The sequence below is a fragment of the Octopus bimaculoides genome, chromosome 20 (assembly GCF_001194135.2).
Source record: "Octopus bimaculoides isolate UCB-OBI-ISO-001 chromosome 20, ASM119413v2, whole genome shotgun sequence".
Lineage (NCBI taxonomy): Eukaryota > Metazoa > Mollusca > Cephalopoda > Octopoda > Octopodidae > Octopus > Octopus bimaculoides.
Genome location: NC_069000.1, coordinates 2,379,158 through 2,390,447, shown reverse-complemented (window position 1 = coordinate 2,390,447; position 11,290 = coordinate 2,379,158). Strand labels below are relative to the sequence as shown.

At 35.3% G+C, this 11,290-nt stretch overlaps 1 non-coding gene across 1 annotated transcript; it reads right to left on the bottom strand.

Annotated features, from left to right (window-relative positions):
• Positions 1 to 7,784: 7,784 nt before the first annotated feature.
• LOC128250381 (U6 spliceosomal RNA) lies at positions 7,785 to 7,891 on the bottom strand. The gene has a single exon (XR_008266410.1). It is a non-coding gene; the product is annotated as a U6 spliceosomal RNA (small nuclear RNA).
• Between the last annotated feature and the right edge of the window lie 3,399 nt (positions 7,892 to 11,290).

The following is an 11,290-nucleotide window of genomic DNA, read 5'->3' as shown; positions in this document are numbered from 1 at the left end:
TATATATATATATATATATATATATCTGTATGCACATAAATATACGCATAATTATACAGGTATATATAAACATATATATAAATATAGATATATTTATACGCATACAATCAAGCATGCATACATATATATTACGCACACACACACACACACACACACACAAACATATACACGCACTTGCACACATATTCTCCGGAAAACTTCTATGAATGAATACATCAGTTTTACAATTTTATGACCACATCAAATTTCCCGGATTAAATTTGGTATTCAAAATTTAAGCGAAAATGTGCGTTTGGGTCCGAGATTTTATATGTCTGCTTGCGCGCGCGCGCGCGTGTGTGTCTGTTTGTGCGCGGGCAGGTAGAAATAGATTGAAGAATTAAATAACACGGTGAGGAACTTGATTTATCGATGTACAGTGAAAACAAAACTACAAAATACTATATAGAAATACATATGCCCGCCCTCACACACACATATGTGTACGAATACATACACACACATACACTCACGTATGCTCACGTTCACACGCGTACGAAAGTTCACTGCCAATGTTACAGGTTATTTGGGATCAGCCGTTTACTGATCTTTGAAATGTAATATTCAGAACCTACGTTGTTTTTATAAAAGTATTTTAATATATGTATATAATAACCGTGGAGGCACATGCCTAGTGGTCAGGGCAGCGTGCTGGCGGTCGAAGGATCGCGGGTTCGAATCTCAGTCCGGGTGATGTGTGTGTGTTTATGAGCGAAGCACCTAAGCTCCACGTGGCACCGGTAAAAGGTAATGACGAACCTCTGCTGACTTTCTTGCCACAAATTTCGCGTAGTGTTTCCTCCTGCATCTAGCAGCTCACCTGCAGCGGGCCGGAATCCGGTCCAGGTGGGGAACTTATACGCCAATGAAAGCGGAAAACCGGGCCTTATGAGCTAGGCTTGGCTCGAGTAAGAACAAACGACAACATATAGATAACCAGATAAATATATATAATTTTTGTAAAGAGTATAAAAAGAATTATTCGAATGAAATACTTAACCATCAACAGCGGAAACAAGCTTAATTAAAGGAGGGGACAAACACACACACACACACACACACATACATATAAATGTATATATATGCATATATATATACGACGTGATTCCACACAGTTTCTGTCTACCGAATTCACTCATGAGCTATTCATTCGACCGGGCCACAGCTATAAGCACTTTTCCAATGTTTTGTACAACGGGAATGAAGCCAAAACTTCCTGTTTGGAGAAACATATAAATGCTATGCGTTGGAGTAAAATATTATATTATCATATCGTTTCAACTTCTAGGAACAAAACCCGAAATGTTAAAGTAGACAGCGGCGAAATTTGAACTCAGAACGTAAAGAGGGATGAAATACCGCTAAGCATTTTGTCCGGCACGCTAATTGTTCTACCAGCTCGCCGCCTTATATTTCAGTATCATGTTGAAGCATACATCGAAGTGTCTGTCTCTGTGGGAAACATTTAGTTGTCTTAAGCTGTTATATCAATTTTCCTACGGTTAGTAGTGATGTGCTACCTTCATCTCCATCACGTTTTCTATATCTTCTACACTGACACTTCTACTGTATCACCATTTTAATTTGTATTTTCTTTTTGTATGATTATAGGTTTTATTGGACTTTTTTCTACTTTCCACAGTTTTTCTGGTCAAATCTGTATAATTACTATCTGTCAAAGACTTTAACTACTTTTTATCACTTTACTCTGCATTTTTCATCTATGATGTATTTCACAATTTTCCTGTTTTCAAAAAAAAAAAAAATTCACTTTCTATTTCATTTTTTTAATTCGATACATTTTCCAAGAAATTATTTTCACATTCAGATCAAAAGTGTTAGGTCGCGTTTAAAGTGTATGCTAAATATTGTAGACACTTGAATTAATCTAAAACTATCTACACGCGCAGAGAACTTTATATACGCGCGCATGCGTACCTTTCTGCCTGATTATATGTGTGCATGGATGGATTGGTATTAGGATAGATGGTGGAAGGAAGGAAGAACGCCTAAAGCAGCATAGGATTCTAGGATTTGTAGTTTGATCCCTGATGCAACAAAATTGTGGGAAGAACATGCATTCCAAGAAACGACATATAAATATAACTGCTTAATGGTTTATAAAATGAGGACAGGGTGTCCGTTTGTTGCTGCTGGTTTGAAAGCTGGGACTTGATCAACACTAGCTGGTTAAGTCAGTAAAACTGTTTGATGATGGACGATCTGAAATGCACCGAGACTCCAAAGAGAACAATGGTGGTGCACGCGAGACTACGTATGAGATCTTTCTTGGAAATGCACTGGCATATTTTAAGGGATATTCTGCAAAGTAGCTACGAATAATTCAGTGTAAACGTTGGAATGGAAATCAGTCGCATAATTCAAGTAAAATTAGGGGCAATGAGGGAACTCATACACAATAAACACTACGCGAAATCCGAAGAGCGAAAGTAAATGCGTGTAGATCATGGGATTACAGATCAAGAAAAAATATAATGTATATATGTATTTAAAAATAGTATAATTAAGGAGAGCAAGCTAATATATGGGTGGTTGTGCGCGCGCGTATGGGTGTATGTATACATATGTGAGTTTATATATATATATATAGTGCTCGGCTGGTACTTACTTTATCGACTTCAGAAAGGATGAAAATGAAATTCGATCTCGGTGCAAATCGAACTTGAGATGGTAAAGATGATTGAAATTCCGGCAAGAATTTTGTCCGGCGTGCTCCTGGCAGCTCGTTGCTTTGTTGTAACTAATGTTGCAAAGCAAACATCTCAATTTGGTATCCCCTACTTTTGTCTGTCTTCTAAACATACAGACAAAACCTCATAGCTACTGTGCAGCTACAGTATTCACAACAGCACGGTATTTCAATATAGATGTTTATTTCTAGTCAGACAGTTCCCAAAAGCTAAACCAACTGAAAAAATATGAACGCGTACAGCATTCACTTTTGTGCGCCATCGGAGCTTAAGCTATTATCACGAGACGTTCTTGAAACACACTCAAAGTTGTAGATTTGAGTTGTACAATTCATACAGCTTTCGGTTACACAACTTTATTCTTTGCAACAACATACAAAGAACTTTGAACAGAACTTTCTATTCAAATATACCTCCGCAATTCGAAGGTAAAGTTAAATTAATATGAAAGTTTGTTGAAGTAACTTCAAAACTGATTTGTACCAAAATGAAATTATCAATTCCCACTAAGTTTCACCAATAAATTTTAATTTCCACAACATTATTTATGCCGATTGTATAAAGTGGCGTTTAATTTATTTGTGCAATTCTATTTTTAAAATATCTGCATTGAATATGAACAGCATTATTATACTACTGGAATCCCATTATTAGAATATCATTTCGATACTAATTATCAGACTAATTTAATTGTCTATATATAAATGCCATTGAGGTAATTGTAAAACAAATATATGTAAATGTATTATAAGCAGGTGAATATAATTCTGTAATTTGTATTTATCTACGTTAAAGAGATTTCTACACATTTCACTTCATGTTACCATAGATTCTTTTCCCATTGGGGCTTTCCGACCGCCTCCGTTGTGTATACGTGTGTGTGCGTGTGTGTTTGTTTGTGTGTATGTGCTTGTGTATATGTGCGCGGGTGTTTAGTGTGTATATTTATATATACATTCATATTCATATACTTACACGCACACATACACACACACACACACACACACACACACACACACATACACACATATATGTATTGTGAAGGCAATGAACAAGTGAACAAATGCAGACATAACTTGGCAGGGACTCATTTTAGCTAGTATCGTATTAGTTGAATTCATAAAAAGGAAGAGAAAGAGACTTCACTTTTCGGACGTTACTCCTTCATCAGAAGACCTGTATAGAAGATAACTGAGGAAGGATTGTAGAAAAGAAGAAAAACGTATAAGTTTTATCTGAAGAAACCTCATTTCAGAATTCCCGTCTGCGAGTCAATGAGGTAATGTAATTATATACAAAATTCAGAAATGATTCAACGAGATGAACGCTAATACAAAGCAATATCGTAAAGAGACAATAACTATAAAATTAAAGGTTCTCCATTATGTAATCGGCAGACATTTTCACATATTTCAAAACATTGATTTATTACCACAGAGCTAAATTAGATGCTAATGACGGTTTAAAATAGGAATCTTATATAACACTGTTGATCTTTCGGGAAATACAACTACTACGAATTTTACTATATGTTTTGGCATATTCTAATACACTCAAATGATTTGATAGTTCCTAATAATAATTTATAAACTGCAGATGTATTTCGACAAATTTGTGTCAGGTAATCATTCAGGATTTCTCAATATAGATTTATGTTGATTAAATATTAACTTAAATGTATTTTTGGACAAGCTAATATAACACATAGAACCTGAAAAGTTAGTTATAAATACTTTCAGGCAATGAAATATCGATTTAGACAGAAATTGTTTAATGTACATGAAGAATTGGTCATAGTTCGCAGTTTAACGATTTTTGCAATGTGAAACTGAAAGTTAATTTAATACTTTTTTCTATTAAATATTTTCAATTTTTTTCGAAGTGTAGTTTATCTAATGAATTAATTTTAGCGATATCTGTAAACACATAAAATTTAATCGCTGCAGTAAACCGAAATGCTTTTCTTCCTAATTTTGGGACCCAATTAATGTTGCTTATGCCATAAATATATTTCAAACTACTGAGATTTAAATCTTCATTATTATGATGGATCGCTTTCTCAAAGAACGCTAAATCAGATAAAATATTGAATAAATTGTATACTAAAATTTTCGCTAAATTATAATAAGTTATTGTTTAACGGTTACACTTATGTATTGTAAATTTTCATTTAACTTCTATTTCACTTTTATTGCTGTTTGGAACCCTGCGATGGAAGATCCATGTGTATACAGATGCTTGTGGTTGAGCCTCTAAATTCAAATTCAAATCTCCATCGCAGTGTTCCAAATCACCACAATAGTGAAATGCGCATAGGAACATCTGTTGATCTTTATTTTCCTTATTTTTGCTCTGTAGCTCATGACTTGTGTCGCAATATGAACCAGACCATGAGAGACTGTTATTAACCAATGTCCTCAATGCGCTTCCAATTCTGTCTTTATTGCGACATTTTTTCCGTCTTCACACAATTTGTTACACTAAATCTTCCTCCCATCTTAGTAGAAGCCTTTCACGTTTCCTTTTGCTATCCCTTGGATACTACTCGGTGTCCGTGAACTATGAGAAATATCCGACCCAGCAGAACTTTATTTTCACTCCGCTCTGTTCTCCAATCTTTTAATATACACCTGCAACATCACATTTTCCAGTGTTTGTTGAATATATAATTCTATTGCAAATATGGTTGAGAAGAACCTGCGCCTTGCATGTATCATAAATTTACCTCTTTTAGTTATTAGTCTCCGGTGATACTGGGTCATCACCTTGAAGCGTTTTTACTAGAATGAATCGACAACAATAAGTAATATTTTAACCATGTTACTTATTCTTTCGATCGCTTTCACCGAACCTCTAGGTAACGTGGACAAAAGCACAACCCCGGCTGCTAAGTGCTGGTAGGAGACATACCCACATCAGCTTTTTTACAGTTTCTATGTACGATATCCACTTACATGGCTTTGTTCAGTCCGACACCAGAGTTAAAGCCACTTTCCCAAGGTCACGCATGGCCGCAGTCAAATGACTGAAACCAGTAAGTGACAAAAAGAATAGAGAAATATGTACGTATGTGTATTTGTGTGTATATATATGTGTGTGTGTGTGTATACACACACACACACTCATATATTGAGTCTGTAGTTTTCTGAGTATACATATATATGTACACGTGTGTATATTTGTACGTATGCTTCCACACGCACACCAAGTGCACATGTGTTTGTGTGTTTGTGTGTCTGTGTGTTTGTGTGTTTGTGTGTCTGTGTGTTTGTGTGTTTGTGTGTTTGGGTGTCTGTGTGTTTGTGTGTTTGTGTGTTTGTGTGTTTGTGTGTTTGTGTGTTTGTGTGTCTGTGTGTTTGTGTGTTTGTGTGTTTGTGTGTTTGTGTGAGTTTTATTGCTTAGGTCAGGTGATAGCTCGCTTGTCTGTTTTCAATAAGTTATGTCTGCTGTTTGTTTATTAGTTGTCTGTTGCTTGTCGTTAATGCTTTGTCTCTTCGGGTTGTGTTTTTAATTTTCTTTCTTTTTCCAATGTAGCTCTATTCAATTTGTGTTGACATTAGACTTTTCCCCAGCTTAATTGATTTTACGGGACACTAGAACATATTACCTACTTGTATTAAAAGACTACAAATGTTTGTAATTATTTTGTTTTGTTTCCTTTAAATTCGTGTTTCTCTTTAAGTCTATTCCCAATCATTTTAAACGTTCTTGTAAACAGTATGTGTGAAAAGTGAATAAATTTCTTTATCTAGAACATTTTTGCTTAGTTTAACATGAAAAAATACTTTAACATGAAATATACCTTTATGTAGAATCGCATGTATTTTATTTCAAATAAATTTCCTACCATCTTCCAAACTTCCGTCCTAAAATTTCACACTTTGATCTGCCGATGTGTCTTGAGTGCAATCGAATAACTTCGAGAGTCTTATTCAAAAGACACATCTAACGTGATATTTCACAATACCTTTAGTTTAACGCTGTAGTATAAGTCTATTTTTACATTAAATACTTGACTAAAGTTATATGTTTAATAAGATGATGGTTTATTAAACTATCGGTGTCAGCTTTGGCAGAAACGAATAAGTATTCAATATTTACATTGTACTAAAGCTTCGATGCCTGAATCTAGGTGTTCATAGACGCTATGTTTTACTCTATAAAATGTATAAGGTTTAATTCGAACAAAGAACACACACACACACACATACATATACACACACACATACATATACACACACACATACACAGATATATGTACATATACAACAAGAAAAAATAACATTTGTCTCTTTTTATAGAAAAATTCAACTTTACGATGAAAGTAAACAAAGTTTGTTTTTAGAAGCGTTGAGATGTATTGTAAGATACAGAAATAAATTTATTTCTCAAACGCGTGATGTTGCTATAAATAGCATGATCAGGATAAATTAACCATACATTGTAGAAAAATACGCTACTGGCCAGCCATGAGACTCGAACTCACATCTCTGTGATTACGCGTCAAGTGTTTTAAGGGTTTATAGGACTGCAAAAGAAGTGCTCAAATATAAATGAGACGAAGATAAAGAAGCATTGGTTATAGAACAAACATTAAATTTGGGTCTTTACTCTTTTACTCTTTGACTGGTTTCAGTCATTTGAGTGAGGCCATGCTGGAGCACCGCTTTTAGTCGAACATATTGACCCCAGAACTTAGTACGTATTCTAAGCTTAGTACGTATTCTATCGGTCGATCTTTTGCCAAACCGCTAGGATATGGGGACGTAAACACACCAGCATCGGTTGTCAAGCGATGTTGGGGGGACAAATACAGACACACAAACACATACACACGCATACACATACACGTATATACATATATACGATGGGCTTCTTTAAGTTTCCGTATACCAAATCCACTCACAAGTCTTTGGTCGGCCTGAGGCTGTAGTAGAAGACACTTACCCAAGGTGCCACGCAGTGGGACTGAACCCGGAACCATGTGGTTGGTAAGCATGCTACTTACCGCACAGCCACTCCTCCACCTATTTGAAAAATAAGGAACGCTTCACAAATTTACGAGTCATCCCTGCGCAGGGGCCATGCTGATCTTCTCTGTATCTTTCCGATTTTAGAATATGTACCACCGTAGCTAGTATGACTTTATATATAAAGGCGTTGACCCAAATTTAATGTTTGTTCTATAACCAATGCTTCTTTATATAATGCAATAATTTTTGTACGCAGTACTTAATAAACGAGTTACCTTTAGATTCTTTTGTATTAATTTTTTGCGATAAAAAAAACTTTTAATAAATTTGAATTTTTTCCAACCACCAAAATGTGATACATTTTTATGGAGAGTTATAGTGAGGCCTGGGTTGGATGAAACAGTTTCGGAAACAATGATGTAGAGGAAACTGAATAAGACGTCCATTTACAACAATACTAATAAAATCAAAGGTGAGTAGGTGTCATTGACTATCATTAAAGTCAGAGCTAAGCATAAATATTCCGGACACAGGTGTTTTAGCTGAGTTGTAGAGTGCAAGATGCCTATAACTTGACCAACCTGTCGATATCAGCTATATCAAAAATCACACCTTGCTGCAAACATATTTGGCACCTTCTGTATTACGTGCATTATGTCAGAGAATATATTCTTATTTCGTTTTATTGATCATCCATAAACAGAAACATATACACACGCATACACACGCACACGTGTGTGTCTGTGTGTGTCCGAAATCTGTAAATTCTACAACGTGTATGGAATCTTGACAGGAAACCTGAAATGCTGCACGTTACGGATCAATATTTTCTTTTTTTGACCTGTGTTCATCTAAACTCGCCAGCGTTCGTATATATATATATATATATATATATATATCTGTGAAAGAGTGTAGGCTCGAATCGTTAAAGACTTTTTCACTTCCCGAGCGTTATATTAATACATCTGTTTGTTTTCTACACCACCCGTCTTCGTCTTTTACTTTTTTGTGAATTCTCCCTATACATATATATATATATATATATATATATATATATATATATATATATAAATATATATAATACAACCACACGATATATTCTCCCAGTAATTATATCAGATAATGGTATACTTTTTTTTGAAGCACTATTGCAATCGATTTTTTTGCACACAAGATTTCATAAAACAAATCCATATTATTGTCACAAATATTTTGCTTTTAGTATATATACGTTTTATTACTTGAATTTATTTTCTTACCTCTCTTTTTGAAGACGTATTTGCTCGTTGTCTTCACTTTGATCGCAGTCACACAATTCTACTTATTACTCTGTTTTCCTTTGGAAGAAAGTTTCATCTTGAAGATATTCTAATGTTTATTTCTGATTCCGGTTGGCTTTGGTTAACACATAGCAATCATATCTGATAGGGTCACACAATATTTTAGTGGATTCTACCTTTTGTCTTTTAGCTCTTTTCTTCGTTGTATTTCAGCCATTCTGGAGCATCGGCTTAATGGGTTTTAGTCGGACAAATGGACTCCCTTCGGTTCTTTGAGAGTAGTACTTATTTTATCGTTCACTTTTGTAGAATCACATTAGTACAAAGCACGTACAGAAGCTAAATCCACTCACAAGGCTTTAGACGGCCCACATCTATAACAGAAGACACTTGCCCAAAATTCCACGGAGTGGGACTTGAATTCGGAACCATGTGCATCATGGTTTCATATACATACATGCATACATACATACTTACATACAGACATACGCACACACAGACACACACATATATATATTACTTAAGAAATTATCATAACTTTCATGTATTTCGCACAACTTAATACGCCACCCGACCAATGATAAAATTCATATGCACACATAATATCTAATCTATTTAAAAACTACCTGACGATATTTATGAACAAAATGGTTTATCTCTCTTTAGCCTACACACATACGGGTATTTTATTTTCCGCATCCCGTATTTATCGCTTTCAATATGTTTTCTCTGATCACCTTACTCTTACGTTGTTATATAATTATTCAACCGTTTTCGACATTATGATCTGATTTGCTACCAAAGTGAAACAATGTCTGTTTCCTTGCTGAATCATTTTATAATCTTTAAATATATTGTCGTTTGATTTTAAAGCCATTACGGTTTCCTCCTTCGCATATTTCAGATTATTTGATCTCTTCTTTTCTTTCAGGATGATTATCAACAATCCATAAATCCCCTTTGAGGTAGAATCAATTTTGACTTTACACGCAGGATTATTAAATCAACTCTTCGAATTATCTTTGGGTAGGTAAATACCTACAAACGTTGGTCCTTGGATGTTACAGATTATGGATTTTGAACGAGCTTTATGTTTCTATATACAGATTTTTCCTCTGTTTAATCTTTTCTTAATGCCGATTTATAAAGAACATCAAATAAACATTATCACTCAGAGGGAATTAGATTCCATACATTTTCTCTGCTCAACTTTGTATCCAACAAATATTTTACTCGCTGTTTCATATCTTTCTTTTAATCATTGAAACATCAAGTGGACCGAATTGTACAAACAATAGAACACTAGAATAAAGGAAATAGATGACTTTTATGACTACGGTGTGATGAAGTCGGCTTCAGAACTACGTGGCTTCGTGTTCAATCTCACTACACAACAACTAAGATTGTTCTAACATGTACTCAGGACACCTGAACTAATGAGATTAAATAAAATTTGTAGACTGGGAAAACATTTGTAAATCGCAGGCAGGACATTTCTTGTTCTTAAATAGCATGATTAATCAATTGACGGATTAAGAAAACAAAACTACATGGCAGTTAAAGCGGTTAAGTGCCATATAATTCGGTCTGAGATTAAATATATAACCATCGTATATCTCAAATCATCTCCAGTATGTCGCGAGATGGTGATGGAGAACCTTGCTCTACTCTTTCACCACAACTTTCTCTCACTCTTTCTTCCTGTTTCTGTTGTATCTGTATTTCAAAGGGCCAGCCTTGTCACACGCTGTGTCACGTTGAATCTCCTCGAAAACTACGTTAAGGGTACACGTGTCTGTGGAGTGCTCAACCACTTGCACGTTAATTTCACCAGCAAGCTGTTCCGTTGATCGGATCAACTGGAACCCTCGTCGTCGTAACCGACGGAGTGACACGGCGGAGTGTCTGCGTGTCTGTGTGTGGACAACCATGAAAGTAAATATACATGAAGATTCCTGCCCTAACCATACGTTCCTTTGGCGCATATACATTCCGCAACTGAACGGAGTGTTAAATTAACGACGAAACTAGCCTTATACCACACTATAATGACACACTGGATAGTATATATTCATACAACCACTGTCGTAATAAAAAAAATGAGATAGTCGTGGCTGGAAAGTCTTTCATACGTCTATTCAACAATGACTGACTGATGTGTAAACGAGACACAGCGACGTTAAAATATTACCATTTATATAAGATTCTGCCTTCGTATTTCCTTTTGTGTGTGTGTGTGTGTGTGTGTGTGTGTGTGTGTGTGTGTGTGTGTGTGTGTGTGTGTGTG